General features: G+C 39.6%; 1 protein-coding gene and 1 non-coding gene across 2 annotated transcripts in view; one reads left to right on the top strand and one right to left on the bottom strand.

The window, feature by feature from the left end:
* Positions 1-21,153, top strand: part of LOC106990363 (cytochrome c-like) — a 65,707-nt gene that overhangs the window by 37,087 nt on the left and 7,467 nt on the right. The gene's annotated exons all lie outside the window — the stretch shown is intronic.
* TRNAR-GCG (transfer RNA arginine (anticodon GCG)) lies at positions 7,882-7,953 on the bottom strand. The gene has a single exon. It is a non-coding gene; the product is annotated as a tRNA-Arg (tRNA).

The raw sequence follows: 21,153 nt of genomic DNA, 5'->3' as shown, positions 1-21,153 counted from the left end.
ATGTGGAAATTCTTAAAATGCTACCTAGCGGTGGCATGAGGAAATACAGTGAAAGTATCTATAAGACAATGGAAAGGGATCCCAGGAAACACATGGCAAGTGGCTTGTGCTCATGAGAAGCACATCAAAGAAGCTTTCTCAGAGAAGAAATGGAGAAGATGCACCAGGCGGGGATCTCACATGGCTGATACTCACAACTAGGAAATACAGTAACTGTTCTTGGGGCTGGTGTTCTACAATGCCAGGTCATCTCAGTTCACATGGTGAAGGCCTCAGAGGCAACCACGCCCACTCTTTAGAAAGGTTTCTTTCCCAGGTGGTACAGTGCTAAAAATCCACCTGCCAAGGAAGGAGACATTGGAGATGCAAATTGGATTCCTGGGTCTGGAAGATCCCCTGGAGCAGGGCATGGCAACCCACTCCAGGATTCTTGCCTGGAGAATCCCATTGACAGAAGAGCCTGGTGGGCTACTTTCCATATGGTCACAAAGACTCAGACCCAAATGAAGCGACTTAGCACACATGCATGCTCAGGCAGTAGTGGACCATATGGATGATGGATGGTAGGTAATTAGAAAACCTAGATTTTATGTAAGGCTAATTCCCACTGTTAGACGTTTGAGCAAAGCAATCTTTTCTCATCTTAAAATAAAGATAATTGTAGTTCTTATCTCATAGAGGTACTATGAGAATTAAATATAATAACGTTAAGCACAAAGCTTGGCAGAGTAAACATTTGCTATAACAGAATATACACAAGATTTTGTAGAGTGGTCATGGCTGTCTAGTGAGGAAATAATTGATTTTTTCTCTATTTTAGACAGACTTTCAATGTCATTCAACCCCAAAGTTTTCATCATTTTCATTGTGAGAATACATGTGTGTATCCTTTTCTAAATATTAACAAACTTTATTTCTTAGAGAACATTTAGGTTCATGGCAAAATTGAGTGGAGAGTAGAGTCTCCATGTATCCCCTGACCCCACACACACAAAATCTCCCACTATCAACATTGGGTCCTTTTTGAATGATGAATTATTTAGGTCTGATTTTTAAATTTTCAAATAAATGGAAATTTTTGACTGATAAATTGATATTTAGTTGCACTGTCTTCAGAAAGTGCTTTGTATGATCTTGATTTTGTAATAATTTATATTTAAACTTTCATTTTCCTATATAAACTAATACATACTAAATAACTTGAAAAGGAGGCATATTTTCTATATGCAAGATTCTTCAAAAGATTCCACATTTTCAATATGATCTATCATTCTTTAACATAAATTTTTAAATCCCTCATTACAATTGTAGATTTCTCCATTTTTCTAATAATTTTTATTGTGTTTGAAAGGTAATGTAGTAACCCTTTTAATCCTGATTGATCTTTTTTGCCTCCCATTCTATTTTCTTGTGTGAACTACTTACATAAGGTAGCACAGGGCAAGGAGTAGTCAGGAGATGGGCCAGACTTCTGAAAGTGTAAGAATCAGAATGCAGAATGGTATAGTGGTTACTAGCATGTTCTTTGGATGAAGACTGATCTAGACTGAAGTCTAGGTTTATCATGTCTAAACTTCTATTTATTCATCTGTACAACGTGGCTAATTCCAATAACAGTACCCACCCCAATCCAAATCCCCACCTGGAGGTGCCTTATTCTCAAGGTCAGGGTGTTGCAAAATCCTGACAAATTCCCTAAAAGTCCCAGTTGGGAAATAAGACAATGTTGACTTGGATAATTCAGGAGCTTAAGAGGGTTTGTTGTTTAGTCACTAAGTCATGTCTGACTCTTCTGTGATTCCATGGACTGTAGCCTACCAGGCTCCTCTGTCCATGGGATTTTCCAGTCAAGAATACTGGAGTGGGTTGCCTCCAAAGGATCTTCCCCATCCAAGGATCGAACCTGTGTGTACTGCATTGGCAGGCAGATTCTTTACCACTGAGCCACCAGGGAAGCCCAAACTTGAGAGGGCTTACCTACCCACTTGTAGCAATGGCAAGGGAATTATAAAAAATCACAGCCGAAGTTACACATGCACCTGGTCAGTTTCCTTGAGTCCTTGGTTCATCACCTCAGTTTTCAGAGCACTAGAGGAACTGAAGAAATCCTCTGAATTCTTTTTCATTTTATCATGTTTTCACTTTGTGAGCAAATTCTGACTAAATCAAAGTAATTTGTTAATTCAGCCATAATATTCTTAATATCCCAACAAATTATAATAATCTAAATAGTAATGGGATTTCAGCCAATGCCTGTTCTTTTAATCTTCTTACACAAATTCTTTAAGACTCTTTGTCTATCTTTTTCTCCAAAAGCATACATAAAGCCAAACCTAATCTTCTCTTGACAAAACACATCCATAGAAGTGAGCTTTGAAGTCTGCAGATAGCTAAAAAGGATGGACATGGTTTATAATAGTTGTGAATGTTTAACTTTCCAAAGTGTCCACAAGATTTAATAGCTTTGTCCAGCTCTAAAAAAAAAAAAAAGCACCCTTCTTTGGCCCTCATTTATCTAGAGATCATTTCAGTTTATTAGCAAATATTTGTCTACGTGCCAGACACTAGACTCTAGGCTTTGGGAAAACCAAAACTGCTAAGACATGATCTGTCATGAAGGGAATCCTAGTCTGTTTAGTAAACAAGCAAAGCAATGAATTAATACAGGTGTATATCAGAGTCTAAAAACAGGTAGCCTGAGGACAATTGACCCACATGCCATTTTTGTTTTTAATCCAGAGATTTCAAATAGAAATCTGAGTTTGAGGGTTCTCCAGTAGAACCAGCAAATGTGATAGACAGCATTTTGGACTCACTTTTCTGTGTGGCTGCTGTCAATATTAAGAAGCCCTGTGCTTGGAAGAGAGACACAACTGTAGAGAATGAACGTGTGGAACCAGTACGGTGGGAGGGATTGGTATGGACTGGTGTTAACTGGGAGATTGGGATTGACATATAAACACTGCCATGTGTAAAACAGATAGTTAGTGGAAACATGCTATACAGCACTGGGAGCTAGTCGATGACCTAGTTCAGTGGGACAGAGGGTGGGAGTGGAGAGAGGTCAAAGAGGGAGACGATGGATGTATACGTATAGCTGATTCAGAGGAAATGAACACAACGTTGTAAAGCAACTACACCCAAAGTTGAAAAACATTAGTAAAGAAATAAACCCCTACTCTCTTTGGAAAGAACGCATACCTCTCCGGTGGCCAGTCTGCAGCCAGCCGGCCTCGCACACTTGCCTGGCCGCTGGAGGAATGGAAACCTGTGACTGTTACCAAATAATCACAGACAAGGTGGTTTGCTTGAATACCAATGATTGCTTTCACAGCACTTATAAGCTATACCTTGATACTTCTTTGTAAGAGCTTCCTGTGTGCCTCAGTAGTAAATAATCTGCCTGCCAGTGCAGGAGACAAGGGTTTGATGCCTGGGTCAGAAGATCCTCTGGAGACGAAAATGGCAACCTATTCCAGTATTCTTGCCTTGGAAACCCCATGGACAGAGGAGCAAAAGAGCTGAACACAACTTAGAGGCTGAACACAACTTAAGGCTAAACAACAACAATATTTCTTTGTACATAAAGATAAGATATTTAATTATTTTAATAAACACAAACCCCAGCATTACTAATAAAGCTGCTGGAGACCCGCCACAGTCAGGAATGATCTTGAGGTTTCTTTGACTACAAGTGAAAAATACTAAATATATAAACCTATCTACAGTGAATTGGACCAGATTACTCTGTAGAAGAGTAGTTTGGAAACTGATTTTGTTCACAAAGGCAACCTACATGTTTATAATGTTTTTGAGATCTTTTTAGCAAATAACATATAAGCGTTCTACATGGATAAGGGAAAAACTATTTACTGTTAAGCAGAGAGCATCTATAAAGTAATTACCTATGTAGTCATAGCCTAACTTCAAATGTGGGCAGAACTCTCTACATTTGAGAGAGCCGGTCACTAAGAGCAAGAAGCTAAGTTGAATTCTGGTGGGGAGGGGGCGGGCCGGAAATGCACTCTAAACATAAATTGTCCAGACTTCTTCTAACAGGTGAATTTAGAACCTGATGTTAATTTCTGATTAGTTCTTGAAATTTTCAGAAAATGAGTGTAGCATTTGAAACTAAAAGTGCAATGGTATTCCTGCACTTAATTTTCTGAAGTTCAACTACATAAACTTTATTACACATGATTTATACATGTTAAAACTTTAAAGTATTTTTTGCAATTCAATGAGAGGATTATTTTCCAAACCAAAGTATAGCAAAAGTTTGTGATAACAAGTAGACTTACCAAGCAGGTTTGTGAAGAAAGCCAGCCAATGATACAATTTTCCTTGCATTTCCATTTACAAAGATGGAAAGCTTTTCTTATATAATTGTCAGTATAGTTGACAAAGTATACACATTTATTCTGATTGCCATTCTCTGAGTGCTAAGGTGTTAAGGAGGAGCCATTTTTTTGGGACCTTCATACCTCTGATCTTAATGCAGCCAATGATTAGAACCCAGTGTAGTACATTTCTGCCCGGACTGGAGAGGGAAAGGAGGAATATCCATAAACTATCAAATGATTCAAGAACTCGAGCAGCAGAATCAAGTAGAATTCCAGAGTGCTTCTAGACTAAATGATTAAAAATCTTATTCCATTAACCATTTGCATGAAAGGAAACTGGTTTTCAAAGTCTTTTTCCATAAATGTTCTCTTTCCACAATCATTTCCCCTTATCAACCTGAGAGCACATAGTAGAGGCAAAGCTGAGTTAAAGCTTGACAATAAGTGCTATTTGCCAACAGCCTGAAATGAATTTCACCCAAGATTTGTAGCTGACCTGGTACAGTAAAATGAAACTGTTAGTCGCTCAGTTGTGTCCAACACTTTGCTAATATTTTTGTATTGAGCAATTCTTTTGGAAATTAAAATGGAAATTTCCTTTACAGAAAACAATCTCTTTCTTTAACACCAAAAATACCTCCATTTAAAAATATCTGAATCCTGTTCTTGAGGCCAAAAGAAATGGCACAAATACAGATAGGGCTTCGCAGCAATACAATTATAACAGGATAATATCTTTAAAAATTAATTTTGTCCTTTTATCCTCCCACTCTCTTTCATTTGGCCACATTATCTCAAAGAGAGTAGAAAGATTAGATTGAGAATAAAAGAAAAGAATGGTACATGTTCAGCTTTGTAACTCTGAAGCAGGCTTTTGCAAATCAAAGAGACATCTTGAGAGCCCAGAGACCGTGACATAGAAACAGAAAGAGATTAGATGAAGGGCCAAGTCACCAACATGACCCAATTTCTTCCCTTTTTGTGACTGAGTAATATTCCATTGCGTATTTATACCACATCTTCTTGTAAAGAATGAACGTGTGGACATAGAGGGGAAAGGGAAGGTGAGGCCCACTGGGAGAGAAACATTGACACACATACACTACTGCGTGTGAGAGCTAGCTAGTGGGAGGCTGCTGCATAACACGGGGAGCTCAGCTCAGTGCTCTCTGATGGCCTAGAGAGGTGGGATGGGGCAAGGCGGGAGAGAGGTCCAAAAGAGGGGCAGTATTTGTATACTTACAGCTGATTCAATTCTTTGAACAGCAAAAACTAACACAACATTGTAAAGTAGCTATACTCCAATAAAAGACATTTTTAAAGAAAAAGAAAAGAGCTGCTTTGCTAATCCTTCTATCAACAGGCATCTTCTCACTACCTGTGGATTGTCCAACCTAAGCACATTTACTTACACCTCATTTCTGGACTTCCCTGGTGGCTCAGACGGTAAAGCATCTCTCTGCAATGCAGGAGACCTGGGTTCGATCCCTGGGTTGGGAAGATCCCCTGGAGAAGGAAATGGCAGGCCACTCCAGTATTCTTGCCTGGAAAATCCCATGGACAACGGAGCCTGGTAGGCTACTGTTGATGGGTCGCAAAGAGTAGGGCATTACTTCACTTTCACTTTCAAGTCTTTACTGAACTCCATCAATACTTCCCAATGTAATTTTTATTTTTTTTTTTTTACTATCCAAGATACCTGTAAGCTTCATACCAGTCCCTCAGCAGAGGGAATGAGAATCCTTGGCTTCCAGTAATGCTGGAAAGTAGAGTGGCATGGAAGAGAAGGGCCCAGCACAGGGACTTGGGAAATACTGGACAGTGATCAAATAATTACTTTCTTACACATATTTTATTTTATTTATTTATTTTATTTATTTATTTTGTTTGGCAGCACCACAAGACTTGCAGGATCTTAGTTTTCCCACCGGGGATAGAACCCATGTCCCCTGCATTGGAAGTACAGAGTCCTACTCACTAAACCACCAGGGAATTCCCTCTTATACATATTTTAAATAAAAGTTAAAGATTTCTTCAAACTCCATATCAACCATAGAGGAGATAAAGTTAGAATCTTAGTTTCAGTTCAGTCACTCAGTCATGTACTACTCTTTGTGATCCCGTGGACTGCAGCACTCTAGGCTTCCCTGTCCATCACCAACTCCCAGAGCTTGCTCAAACTAACATCCATCGAGCTGGTGATGCCACCCAACCATCTCATACTCTGTCATCCCCTTCTCCTTCTGCCTTCAATCTTTCCCAGCATCAGGGTCTTTTCCAATGAGTCAGTTCTTCACGTCAGGTGGCCAAAGTATTGGAGTTTCAGCTTCAGCATCAGTCCTTCCAATGAATATTCAGGACTCATTTCCTTTAGGATTGACTGCTTCAATCTTTTTGCAGTCCAAAAGACTCGCAAGAGTCTTCTCTAATACCATAGTTCAAAAGCATCTTAATTTAGAGTCTAATAAATGTGATCAGAAAACATATAAAGTTCAGATCTTTATCCTGAGTACTAAATATGATGTACTTACATTCCATAGAATGGGGACAGAATGATCAGATGAGGATAATCCCAGGCACACTGGACATAGGCAGCTCAAAGACAAGACTTAGATGAAGGCTTTTCTGGGGGGTTTCCCTGAACAATGGCACTAGCAGTCAGCATGGTTCAAAGATGCTTTAAGAACAGTTGGTGGACCAGCTGGTTAGAATAATTCTACAGGACTTTTTACAGATGAATGTGGGTTAGTTAGAAGTTGTGGTGACTTCTGACTCTGAGAATCTGTAACTCTACGAAATAAAGATAAAAGGACCTATTAAACCAACCAATAAACATGTATTGATCACTCACTATCAAGAACTGTTTTCTAAATGCTGGAGATTTAATGGGGCAAAATGACCTCTCTCATGCAGCTGACAGTCTAGGGAGGAGAAGACAGACATTGACCAAATGATCACATGAACAAATATAAATTTCAGTGGTGACAGGTGCTGCAAATAAGAAATCCACAGTGCTGTGAGAGCTTTCAAGAGGGCAAGAAGGTGAGGATGGCTCCCTGAGGATATGACTGTTAATCAAGGATGAGTAGGAGATATCCAGGAGAGGGGAGAAGGGCAGAGCAAGCAAGGTCATTGGAAAGAGCAGCCCTGTCTTCCCATTTTCTGGTGGAAAACAGTATGACTCACCGAGAGACAAGAAGCCTTAATTATTAAAAGATAGACTTGAATTCCATACCTTTCACTTACGAGTTGTGTGTCCTTGGGCAAGTTATTTAGGCTTTCTGCACCTAAGAGTTCTTACCTGTCAAATTAGGAAAATACCTATCTCACAGGATTGTTGACTAAGATAAATGAAACCACGAAAGTAAAATGCTTAATCCAAGCCTAATACATAGTGTTTATTAAAGTGAAAGTGAAGTCACTTAGTCGTGTCTGACTCTTTGCGACCCATAGACTGTAGCCCACCAAACTCCTCCATCCATGGGATTCTCCAGGCAAGAATACTGGAGTGGGTTGCCATTTCCTTCTCCACAGGATCTTCCCAAACCGGGGATCGAACCCAGGTCTCCCGCATCGCAGGCAGACGCTTTAACCTCTGAGCCACCAGGGAAGCCCCAGTGTTTATTAAACTTTGTCTATAATCCATAAGTAAACCATAATATCACAATGACAACTTATTCATTAAAGGCAAAACCTTTTAAACTGCTAATTAGTAGCTTGGAGACACTAGATATTCCAACACTGAGGCTGGGAGCACAAAACCATTCATGGTCGGGAGTGAGAACCATGGTCCACAAACTTGTTATGAAAGAAATCCCATAATTCTTCTTTTTAATTTGAATCTAATTAAATCTTACTCTTATCCAGGTCAGGAATTTTTTTCCTAGATCAAAGAATTCAGTCTCAATTGTAAATGGATTCTGTTCTCCTCCCTAATCTTCAGTCCTTCAAGGTCATTAATTAATTCATTGTCCAAGTACCTTCACCCTTGAAGGCAGGCACCTCTACGGGTCAAGGTCTCTATCCATTTCCTCATCTGGGTGCTTGCTCCTCTGTGGTGGTTCTCCCTCTTCTCCTTCCCCTCTTTTCCCCATGCCTCAGGAGGAAAGGATTGTGCACAAAGGGGTAGTTATTCTTAGATTTATCTTCTCCCATCCCTTCCATCTTCTGCCAGTGCCTCCAGTGACCCCAGTTGGAAACCAAAGAACAAGAGAGCCTGGGTGATGTAATCTTCAAAGGCTGGCCTTCTCAGGTACAGAGTAGGTTAGAAAAGGGCAGATGGGAGTGGGCAAAGGGTGATGTAGTGAAGAGCAGTTACCTGTGATGCACATTTATGCCGTCAAAAGAGATTAGCTCAGTATAAGATAGCATCACTGACTCAATGGACATGAATTTGAACAAACTCTAGGAGATAGTGAAGGGCAAGGATATCTGATGTGCTGCAGTCCATGGGGTCACAAAGAGTCGGACTCGACTTAGTGACTGAACAACAACATATACCCAGTAATGGGATGCTGGGTCTTATGATAGCTCTATGTTCAGTTTCTTAAGGAGTCTGCATGCTATTCTCCCTAGTGGCTATATCCATTTACATTCTCAGCAACAGTGCAAGAGGGTTCCCTTTTCTCCACACCTTCTCCAGCATTTATTGTTTGTAGATTTTTGGATGATGGACATTCTGACCAGTGTGAGGTGATGCTTTACAGCAGTTTGACCTAGGTGGATGGGATGATGAGGGGTGGAAGGCAGATCTGAGAGTGAAGGGATATATGTATCCATATAGCTGATTCACTTCATTGTATAGCAGAAGCTAACACAAGATTATAAAGCAACTATATCCCAATTTTTTTTAAGTGATTAGCTATTTTTTAACTGAAAACAGTGTACAAATGAAGAAAAGATTAGTAGTTGTTATGAGTAAGGTTGGAAGGGACGGGAGTGTCTATAAAAGGACAGCACCAGGGATTCTCATGGTGATGAAAATGTTCTGTATCTTGACTGTATCAATGCCAGTATCCTAGCAGTGATATTGTACTGGAGTTTTGTACAATATTACCATTGGGGGAAACCGGGTAAAAGGCATAAGATCACTCATATTATTGTTACAACAGCATGTGAATTATAATTATCTCAAAATAAAACATTTAATTAAAAAAGAAAACAGCAGACTAGTTTAAGATAGATAAGATGCTAGATATTTCCTGGCCTTATGTCATCAAAAGAAGTGTAATTATTTGTTTCCCCCAAAGACTGCATCTTGCATTTAGTTTACACATGTAAACTGACAGTCAAATATGTAGCTCCTGGGTTTTTTATTCAGTAATAATAGCTGAACAAATTGCTTTTTGCTAAAAGGTGCCTCAGTATTCAGATTGACCGCATCTTTAGAATGTTTGTTAGATTGCAGAATCCCAAGCACACCCATGAATAGCCTTGATCCATTAAGTTTTTGACAGAAATACATGCTTTAAGGACATGAAGGCAGAGAGAACAGGAGTCTAGTAGACACATTACAAGGAATAGAGCAGAGAAAGTAGAGGCAGTTTATTTAAATATTTATTCTCCCACATATTACAACAAGGATTTAAATGGATTTCAGAACTTCCCTGGTGGTCCTGTGGTAAAGAATCTGCCTGCCAATGCAGGGGACACAGGTTCGATCCCTGGTCCAAGAAGATCCCACGTGCCACGGGGCAACTAGGCCCTTGCACCACAAATACTGAGCCTATGCTCTAAAGCCCAGGAGCCGAAACTACTGAGGCCCTTGCACTCTGGAGGCTGCACACTGAAACAAGAAAAGCCACCGCAACAAGAAGCCTGAGCACCACAAATGGAGAGAAGCCTCTGTGCAGCAATGAAGACCCAACGCAGCCTAATATAAGTGAATTTTTTTTTTTTAATTTTTTTTGTAAAGAATGCTTTAAAAAAATAAAAATACAATGGGTTTCAAACAGAATCAGTTCAGTTCAATCACTCAGTAGTGTGTGACTCTTTGCAACCCCATGGACCACAGCATGCCAGGCCTCCCTGTCCACCAGCAACTCCCAGAGTTTACTCAAACTCATTGACTCCATTACTCAAACTCCATTGAGCTTAGTCAAACTCATTGACTCCATTACTCAAACTCCATTGAGTCAGTGATCCCATCCAACCATCTCATCCTCTGTCATCCCCTTCTTCTCTCACCTTCGATCTTTGCCAGCATCAGGGTCTTTTCAAATGAGTCAGTACTTCCCATCAGGTGGCCAAAGTATTGGAGTTTCAGTTTCAGCATCAGTCCTTCCAATGAACACTCGGGACTGATATCCTTTTGGATGGACTGGTTGGATCTCCTTGCAGTCCAAGGGACTCTCAAGAGTCTTCTCCAACACCACACTTCAAAAGCATCAATTCTTTGGTGCTCAGCATTCTTTATAGTTTAACTCTCACATCCATACATGACCACTGGAAAAACCATAGCCTTGACTAAACAGACCTTTGTTGGTAAAGTTATGTCTCTGCTTTTTAGTATGCTCTCTAGGTTGGTCATAGCTTTTCTTCCAAGGAGTAAGCATCTTTTAATTTCATGGCTGCAGTCACCATCTGCAGTGATTTTGGAGCCCAGAAAAATAAACTCTGCCACTGTTTCCACTGTTTCTCCATCTATTTGCCATGAAGTGATGGGACCAGATGCCATGATCTTAATTTTCTGAATGTTGAGCACGAAGCCAACTTTTTCACTCACCTCTTTCACTTTCATCAAGAGGCTCTTTGGTGCTTCACTTTCTGCCATAAGGGTGGTGTCATCTGCATATCTGAGATTATTGATATTTCTCCTGGCAATCTTTATTCCAGCTTGCGCTTCATCCAGCATTTCTCATGATGTACTCTGCATATAAGTTAAATAAGTACGGTGACAATATACAGCCTTGACGTACTCCTTTCCCAATTTGGAACCAGTCTGTTGTTTCATGTCCAGTTCTAACTGTTGTTTCCTGACCAGCATACAGATTTCTCAAGAGGCAGGTCAGGTGGTCTGGTATTCCCATCTCTTGAAGAATTTTCCACAGTTTGTTGTAAATCACACAGTCAAAGGCTTTGGCATAGTCAATAAAGCAGAAATAGATGTTTTTCTGGAACTCACTTGCTTTTTCAATGATCCAGCAGATGTTGGCAATTTGATCTCTGGTTCCTCTGCCTTTTCTAAATCCAGCTTGAACATCTGGAAGTTCATGGTTCACGAACTGTTGAAGCCTGGCTTGGAGAATTTTGAGCATTACTTTAGCATGTGAGTGCAAATTGTGCAGTAGTTTGAGCATTCTTTGGCATTGCCTTTCTTTGGGATTGGAATGGAAACTGACCTTTTCCAGTCCTGTGGCACTGCTGAGGTTTCCAAATCTGCTGGCATATTGAGTGCAGCACTTTCACAGCATCATCTTTCAGGATTTGAAATAGCTCCAACTGGAATTCCATCACCTCCACTAGCTTTGTTCCTAGTGATGCTTTCTAAGGCCCACTTGACTTCACATTCCAGGATGTCTGGCTCTAGGTGAGTGATCACAGCATCATGATTATCTAGGTCATGAAGATGTTTTTTGTATAGTTCTTCTGTGTATTCTTGCCACCTATTCGTAATATCTTCTGCTTCTGTTAGGGCCATACCATTTCTGTCCTTTATTGTGCCTATCTTTGCATGAAATGTTCCCTTGGTATCTCTAATATTCTTGAAGAGATCTCTAGTCTTTCCCATTCTATTGTTTTCCTCTATTTCTTTGCACTGATCACTGAGGAGGGCTTTCTTATCTCTCCTTGTTATTCTTTTGGAACTCTGCATTCAAATAGGTATATCTTTCCTTTTCTCTTTAGTTTTTTGCTTCTCTTCTTTTCACAGCTATTTGTAAAGCCTCCTGAAACAGCCATTTTGCTTTTTTGCATTTCTTTTCCATGGGGATGGTCTTGATCCCTGTCTCCTGTACAATGTCACAAACTTCTGTCCATAGTTCATCAGGCACTCTGTCTATCAGATCTAGGCCCTTGAATCTGTTTCTCACTACCACTGTATAATTGTAAGGGATTTGTATTCAAACAGAATACAGTAGGATTTTTCTTAACATGTGAAGAAATCCAGATGAAGATGAAACCAGAGTAGTAACAATGAGACAGGATCAGAGCTAGGGTTACTACACAACATACGAGTGTGATTTCATGTACGCGCTGAGAATCCAGCCTCTCAGGCGGCCTTTGGTCTTACCTTTCTGACAGCCAGTGCAAAGAGCAAAACCTGATCTATTACATGCTTGTAAGATAAAATTGACTTGAAGGACACTTCTTCACTGTGTTGTCATAGAGGTGACATTACAATTTATTCAACATTCTTAGGGTTAACAATACAACCAGTTTCACAGTTCAATAAAAGCAATTCTCTCAGGGACCTAAATGATGCTCTTTAGATATACAGCATTCTGGTTTTGATTTGGGGGCATTTTGGAGGATATTTGAAATGAAAGAATTATGCCCTTTAAGAAATAAAACATAGTTTTCCAGCAAGCTTTAGGTAAAGATTAGTGAAGTGGCAAACTAAAATCCTAACAAGGCCCAGGAAGGTACAATAACTAAGGAAAATGAGACATCTGTTATACACACACGCACTACAAGTATAGTAAAAATGGCATTTTCTAAATGGCCTCCCATTGGGAGGTTCTCTAAAGCATGGTGGGACCTATGCAGCCTACAGGCCACTGCTCGTTGCCAGCCTGTTGTTACTATAACCAGAATCAGGGCCGGACGTGGTCAGAACTCCTCGTATTCCTGTGTATTTGTTAGAGTTGTGTTCCACAAAACAGAAACCACCCCAGCTATTTTAAGCACAAAGGGCAAAGAGCTTCAAACAGGGAATTAGGTCCTTACAGTGTGTTCAAGCTGGGCCTCCAGGGCTGACCGCCAGAAGAACAATGAAGAACCCACCCCCGAGGAGGCTGCCAACTCTGGCTCAGCTGGGAAGATGGGAATTCTGGATGTTTTCCCTGAACTGTTAGCTCTAGGAACAGCCTAGAGATTAGATGGCTGTGAATGCAGTCACTGCCAGCCCCAGAGCCATACCTCACCTGTTAGGTCCCCGCAAAGCTGCTGACACGGTCTCTGTTACAGAAAAGCCCAAAGCATCCTTGATCGAGCCTGCCACCAGGGGCAACTGGCCTCTGCCTTTTACATCTCCTCTGTGTGCATCTGATTGGTCTAAGCTGAAACTCAGTCCCTTCCAACTTAGAAATGTCATTTTTAGCTGCCTGGCCTCTGGGGTTGGGGGTGAGAGGGTCAGGGAAGAGGGGTGTGTGGAATGCATGCAGAGTAACTATTTTATCCATCACATTTTATTTTGACACAAAAATCAACTGAGCTTTTCAATGCTGGTAATTAAATCATTTTAAATGAATACCAACAGGCAGGCTGATAATGTGGGAGTTGATAAAATACATCTATGAACAGATTCAGCTTCAGGACAAGCAACTGGATGGCAGTTTTTGGTCCACTTCAGAACATGGAAGAAGAGACCATTCCATGCCCTCCCCTATCCCCAAAGGGGCTTCCCTGGTGGCTCAGACAGTAAAGAATCTCTTTGTAACGCAGGAGACTGGGGTTCGATCCCTGGGTCAGGAAGATCCCCTGGAGAAGGAAATGGCAACGCACTCCAGTATTCTTGCCTGGAGACTTCCTTCCATGGATAGAGGAAGTCCTGGCGGGCTACAGTCCATGGGGTTGCAAAGAGTCAGACACAACTGAACAACTAACACTTCACTTCCTCCCCGTCAGCCCTTATATGAATAACAATTTGTATAGTGCTGTGCTGTATTCAAAGTGGTTAAAATGAGCTTACTGTTACAAATGTAGTAACTGCGTAAACAAACAATATTTCAACACACAGGTTCATACAGTAGAAGTTTGTTTTTCTCCTCTCACTTCCCACTGTCACTCCACAGATGTAATTTCAAATAACATTGTGAAATAAATCAGACTTCATCGTATTTGAATTTGACTCTTCCAGAAGCACCTTTGTTTCAGATGATCTACCAAGAGAAAGCTAGAATCAAGTGTTTGAAGCATTTGGACTCATGTGAGAATCTATCCAACATATATCTGGGGTTTAATTGGACTGGTAAGTCTGTTGACTGAAGAATGGACTTACTAACCACAGCAAAGAGTTCATATTCAGTCTGGGAACAAATATAATTTCCTATAACATATTTTATAGCCAAGTGAGCAAATATAATTTCCTATACCACACATGGTTTACAAGCTTTGTGGCAATCTCACTTTGTGGTTAATGGTCATATTTATTGCTAATATTGCTAACATTTGACCATTAACCACAAAGTCTGAGATTGCCACAAAGCTTGTAAAAAATGTACAGTATAGGAAATTGTATTTATTGCCAATATTTTTCCCTGATAGCTCAGTTGGTAAAGAATACGCCTGCAATGCAGGGGACCCCGGTTCAATTACTGGGCAGGAAGATCCTCTGGAGAAGGGATAGGCTATTCCAGTATTCTTGGGCTTCCCTTGTGGCTCAGTTGGTAAAAACTCCACCTGCAATGTGTGAGACATGGGTTCAATCCCTGGGTTGAGAAGATCCCCTGGAGAAGGGAAAGGGTACCCACTCCAATATTCTGGCCTGAAGAATTCCATGGACTATACCATCCATGGGGTCACAAAAAGTTGGACGTGACTGAGCGACTTTCACTGCTAATATATGAAAACCTTAGTGCGTCTTCTCAGTAAACATGAAAAGAGAGGAACTATCATTTATTATTTTCTGAAACAATGTAGGCAAATACTTAAATTTAAATAAGACCTTTGTTCCCCTAGGTTGTCTTTCAAAAATAGTCCTTGTTTATTGTGCTCTTCTTTTAACCAGAAAGTAAATATTCTCTAACTTTTTCTTTTCTGTCTTATGGAAAAGAGTAATAACCAACACTTCTCAAAATATTTGGATCAACAGAACATTTCCTTCTCAAGGCATCTCATCAAGTCCACAGTGATCTGTCATTTTATTTACACTTAGTCAAGGTCAAGTCAGGGAACTAAGCTTCTGATTATTATATCCACAGCTGTGTAATATATACACATAGGTATTTGTAATAAACACATTTTGTGTATATATGCATGTGCACATTTGTATCATATCATTTTTTTCAAGCACTTTCACATATTATCTCATTCAGTTGTTACAAGAAGTATATAAGGTCAGTGGATTTCCTACTATTGTCTCCGAGGGGGCTCAAGGAGGTTTAGTAGCCTCATTAAAATAACCCAACTAGTGAACAATCAGACTAGATCTGGGGCTTCTATTTCTGGGTGTAGTTCTCTTTTCCCTTTTACATGTCTTCATATGTAAAATCATACAGTATAACTAAAGGGCCTTAGAGTTCACATCCATGCTCCTGGAGGAAAGTGGGGACCAGAAAGAGCAGTGGAGGTGGTCCTTTCAGTAGCATCTCTTCCTTTCACAGTTCCAGCCATTAGGATCTGCTGTTGCTCATGAACAAAGCCTATGTATGTACAGTGTGCCAGGAATCAGGTAAATGTTTTGCAGCTTCTTGTCCGAATCCTTGACCTTAGCTCATCCAGAATTTAGATTTTAATTCTTTCCTTTTCAATTATCTTAAGAGATTGGAGAACTACCCCCAAAACTTAATGTCTTTCTATTAAAATATTATTAAATGTTAACTAATTAATTTAGAAAAACAAGTTTCATAAAGATAAGAAATAATCACTGGGACATCTCTGGCAGTCCAGTGGTTAAGACTCTGTGCTTCCAATACAGGGAGCACAGGTTCAATCCCTGGTCGGGCAACTAAGATCCCACATGCCTCAGGGCATCGCCAAAAATTTTTTTAAATAAAAATAAACTCTCTTTAAAAAAGGAATAATCAGTAATCCCACCATCCAAATATTTCTACCACTGTAGTTTTGATTTATATCCTTTATCTCTTAGTTATTTCAGGCCACTCTAACAAAAACACTATAGACTGACTTAAACAACAAATATTTATTGGTATTTCTCACAGTTCTAGAGGCTGAGGAGTCCAAGACGGGTTCCATAGTGTCTGGTGAGAGCCCTCTTCCTGATTTGCAAATAACTCCCTTCTTGCTGTATCTTCAGGTGGTGGAGGAAGAGAAGACCCTAGTTTCTTCCTCTTCTTCTAAGAGCACTAATTCCATCTGGGGGGGGGGGTTCCACCCTCTTGACCTCATCTAAACCCAACTACCTGCCAAAGATCCCACTTCTAAATACCATCACATCGGGAGTTAGGGTTTCAATATTAGAATGAGGAGGAGGGCAGGGTAGTTGACACAGACGTTCAGTCCTCTTAACATGAATTCAGCCGATGGTACTTTCTTTCTTTATAAATGTAAACATTTTAAAAAATACGATGAGCCTGTTTACTCTCTTTGCAACAAGTTCTTTCTTCTAGAAATAGAAATATATCAGAAATATGTTTCTATGTCTTCTGGAATAGTCTTCTGTAAGAACAGTTTTGATGATCATCTCACTTCATGGTGTCACAGCTCACTTCATATCCTGGGCTGGGCTTTTAAGTGATTCCTCTTCTTCACCATTCTAGACAGGTTATGCTGATTTCATTCCCGGTCTCTTATGGAGCATGGAGCACCTAGCCCTTACTCCACAAATAGCCCCTGGAAGAAGTAACTCTGGGTATCCTATGACACTTCTCTTCCCAGACAAACGATGGTTGATTGGATGAAGTCAGCCAATCAATTGGCACTCAGCAAGTAATCAGTCTAAATCAATCAAGAATTTTAACTAAGAGAACCAGAAAATGTAGAAGAGAATAGGCATGTCAAATGAAAGATGCCTTGCAACCTAATACTTGTGACTAAAAGAACCTTGGCTAAAAAATCTGTGGTAAAGCTCAAGGCTGAATCTTTTTTCCTTTAACCTATTCATGATTATTTCTTAGAATAATGTTCAGAAGTGGGCTGCTAGCTCAACTTTATATAATTTTTTTTTTATATAATTTTTAAAAAGTTTTGACATATATTGCCAAATTGCTCTCTAGAACTTATTCTCTTCCCAACCATCACTAAAGGTTAGTTTTTCCAGTTGTATTTCCAAAATGGTATCTTATTGTTTTACATTGCATATTTATGAATTCCAAGTGGGCTTTAATGTTTTCTGTGGGTATTAGGATTTTGTATTTCTTCTTTTGTGATCATTTGCCCATTTTTTCTGAAGTAATCATATTTTTCTTTTTGATTTAAAATAACTCTCCGTCTGTTACAGACTTTAATCTTCATCAGGATGCTTTTCATTGTGAGCTAGTGGGAGTCAGAAGGAAGAGTAGAAAAAGATAGACCAAGGATTTGGGTGAAGGTCAGCAGCCAAAAGAGGATCAGGTCAGGGGACACTCCACCCTTGACTCTTCCTCTATCCTAGGTGTGTCTTAAATGTGGAATACAGGTGTCTCTGGACACTAATAGAGACTTTCAAAGGGGTATATAGGCATAGAGATTTTTTAGGGAGTTAAGTTCCAGATCTTTACATTTTATATAACTTGTTCCTTAAATTGACTGCCTAAGAAATCCTTTTCTATTTCAACTTTCCTGTAGTGTTTCTGTCATTTTACAAAATCTCATTGTGGTGATTTGCACTAAGACATGCATATAATTCAACTGGGAGACATGCTCTAACTACCTCTACTTCCATCTACATGAACAACATTTCTTGGTGTTTTTATTGAGATGCATTTTCAAAAATTAAAAATTATTTTTCTTAATAATTAACTATCAAAAGTTGTAATATATCCATGTTGTTTTGATCAGTTATGGCATATGTTAATCAGGATAGTGTAAGCTACCTTAGTAACCAATATACCTAAAACTTCAACGGCTTAACACACCAAAAGTGTATTGCTAATTTTATATCACAGTGCAGTTTCAGACAAGGAGGCTCTTTGGTGATTCTCCTCCAAAGGGATCCTAGATAATTATGCTTCCATCTCTCATCTTTGCCATCTCAGAGTTTTAGGATTCCAACAGGGAAACTGAAGGAGACACAGAAAGGGAAAGAGAGAGAAAGAAATAGAGCTCAACTCACTGTTAACTAGAACAGGAAACAATACATGATTTCTGTTCACACTCCCAATGGGAAACTAAGAAATATAAACTTCCTGTACCTCCAAAAAGAGAAGATGTGGTGAACACACATTGTCTCTGCTACAGGTATTTCCAGTAATGATTGTAATGATAACTCAATCCAGATGATTTGTTTTAACAGATCTCGTGACCACAGATTATTTTTAAAAAGCTTTAATTTCACTTTATTTTTATACAGAAGTATGGTGATGCAGTTGATAAAGAATACACCTGCCAATGCAGGAGACACAAGAGACGTGTGTTCAATCCCTGGGTCAGGAAGATCCCCTAGAGTGGGAAATGGCAACCCATTCCAGCATTCTTGCCTGAAAAATCCCATGGAGAGAGAAGCCTGGCAGGCTAGAGTCCATGGGCTCACAAAGAGTCGGACAAGACTTAGCACACATGCACTGTTATGTGCATGAAATAGTTAAATAAATATTCTTAATCACAAAGAAATGAATTTTATTAGGATAAAATTATGGAAATGAATAGAAATAAAAATAAAAGGAGAAAACAAAAAGAAGTAAAATTGCAACTATTATTCAGTGGATGATAGTGGATATCAGTTTGCTATAGTATTTACATTCTCTTGGATTTATTATAACAAGTTAAGCAAAAATCACTTTAAAGGGCTTCCCGGGCAGCTCAGTGGTAAAGCATCTGCCCGCAGTGCAGGAGACACAGAAGATGCGGGTTCGATCCCTGGGTTGGAAAGATGCCCTGGAGGAGAAAATGGCAGTCTACTCCAATATTCTTGTCTGGAGAATCCCATGAAGAGAGGAGTCTGGCAGGCTAGAGTGCATGGCATCGCAGAGTCTAACAAGACTGAATGCACGTGTACACTACACCCCCCCCCCCAAACACACACATCACCTTGAAAAAGCCAGTATTGACAACGGACCATAAATTATACCCTTTGCTACTATTCAAGGTTTTGATAAAATGTGTTACATTACAACATAAAACTGAAGGAGGGTGCATAGTTTTTCAAATTTTCTTTAGGAGATAGTGAACAAAAGCATCGCAGCCCAGTATCCTATCCTATCTTCAAAGAAACACCCACCCAATTTGATTTTTTTCTTTAAAACTATCAAGAAAGAAAGAAAAATACACTGTTAATGGAACTGCTTCTGCCACACTGGACTTGCAGATGCCAAGGGTTGCAAACCATGGTAGTTTATGACATAAGCTTCCCAGAAAATCCAAGGATAGAGAGCACCAAGTAAGAAATGTATTTGTTGGCAGAGTTCATGTGTCAAGGTAGCAACCAGACCCATAGTGAGCCATGCCCTGCTTAGCTTTGCGGTCAAGCTACCTTAGAATTTAAATCTTCCCCCCTGAAGTCGGTGAACTCTTATTGCCTTGCTCATCAGCTGGTCATATTGAACCACTCTTCCAGCTAAATAAACATCCTGCCACTTTCCAGAAGAATCTAAAGCAGCCTGTCTTTTTGACTGTCGAAGAAGATGGCCGTTTTAGACAGGGGCCTAGCTCTCCTTCCTAAAAAGGCCCATTGACCTTTATTGCAAGTGAAATAGCTTATGGGAACAGTAAATGGCTAACCTCACTGTACTATAAAATAGAGCTTGCTACAGCCTCTCCTCTCTCAGCCCTGGCAAGAAGCCTGTAATAGCACTCCTCATAAAAGCCTCCGTGCCATTCCCCAGGTGCAACCCTTTACAGAAGCACAACTAGGGAGTTTCCAAAATGGCCTGAAGAGAAGGCCATCTAAGAATAATGCCAACTGTTTAGCAGATGTTTCTTGGCCAGAATTTGACTTTATTTTATTTTATTTTATTTGCATTTGCTCTTTTGTAACTAGTATAAATGACAGCTGGCAATATACCAGAAACATAGAAGAGGAAGCTTACATTTAAAGGCCATTGAGATCTTAACTCCCCGACCAGGGATTGAACCTGCACCTTCTGCATTGGAAGGTGAAGTCTTAACCACTGGGAGAACAGCCAGGCAAGTCCCACAATATCTTTGGTAGGCTGAGGTCAGACCCGAGAGTTTGCATTTCAAAGGCTTTTCCAAGAGATGCTGCTCCTGTTGACCCCGGCTGCACTTTGAGAATCATTGCTTGGATTCATGTCAATGTATGGCAAAACCAATACAGTATTGTAAAGTAAAATAAAGTATAAATAAAAATTTTAAAAAAAATTGTAGCATGACTAAAAGAAGTTGATGGAATTCCTTTAGAACAATCTGCTTGGAGTTGACAATGCCTTCTTTTTAAAATTAAACAAATGTTACATTTTAAAAAAGGAAACAATACTGTAGCAAGTTTAATAAAGACTTTAAAAATGGTCCACATCAAAAAAATTCTTAAAAAAAAAGCCATTGAAAATGCCATCTGATTTGGAGATTAAAAAATAAATTCTACTCTCTGAATCAATGAAGTTATAAAATAGAAATTTTTGTCGATGTTTCAAAAATAAATACATGATTCTATAATATTGATTGAGTACCAGCCATTTGCAAGGTAGAGTGCTACAGAAACTAAGAAGAAAGATATCAGCCTCAAAGTCAAGAATTCAGAAAATCTTTTTTCTAAGCAACACAGTTATCTCCTTCACATATTGCATTTTCATCAAGGAGTTTATCACTGCCTGACATTTTCTCCTTTATTTCTTTATTGGTCTCTCTCCCCCCCGAGACTGTAATCGTCATGATT

The sequence above is a fragment of the Ovis aries genome, chromosome 1 (genome assembly GCF_016772045.2).
Source record: "Ovis aries strain OAR_USU_Benz2616 breed Rambouillet chromosome 1, ARS-UI_Ramb_v3.0, whole genome shotgun sequence".
Classification (NCBI taxonomy): Eukaryota; Metazoa; Chordata; class Mammalia; order Artiodactyla; family Bovidae; genus Ovis; species Ovis aries.
The sequence above is the reverse complement of the archived record's forward strand: the minus strand, read 5'-3'. Positions and strand labels throughout refer to the sequence as shown.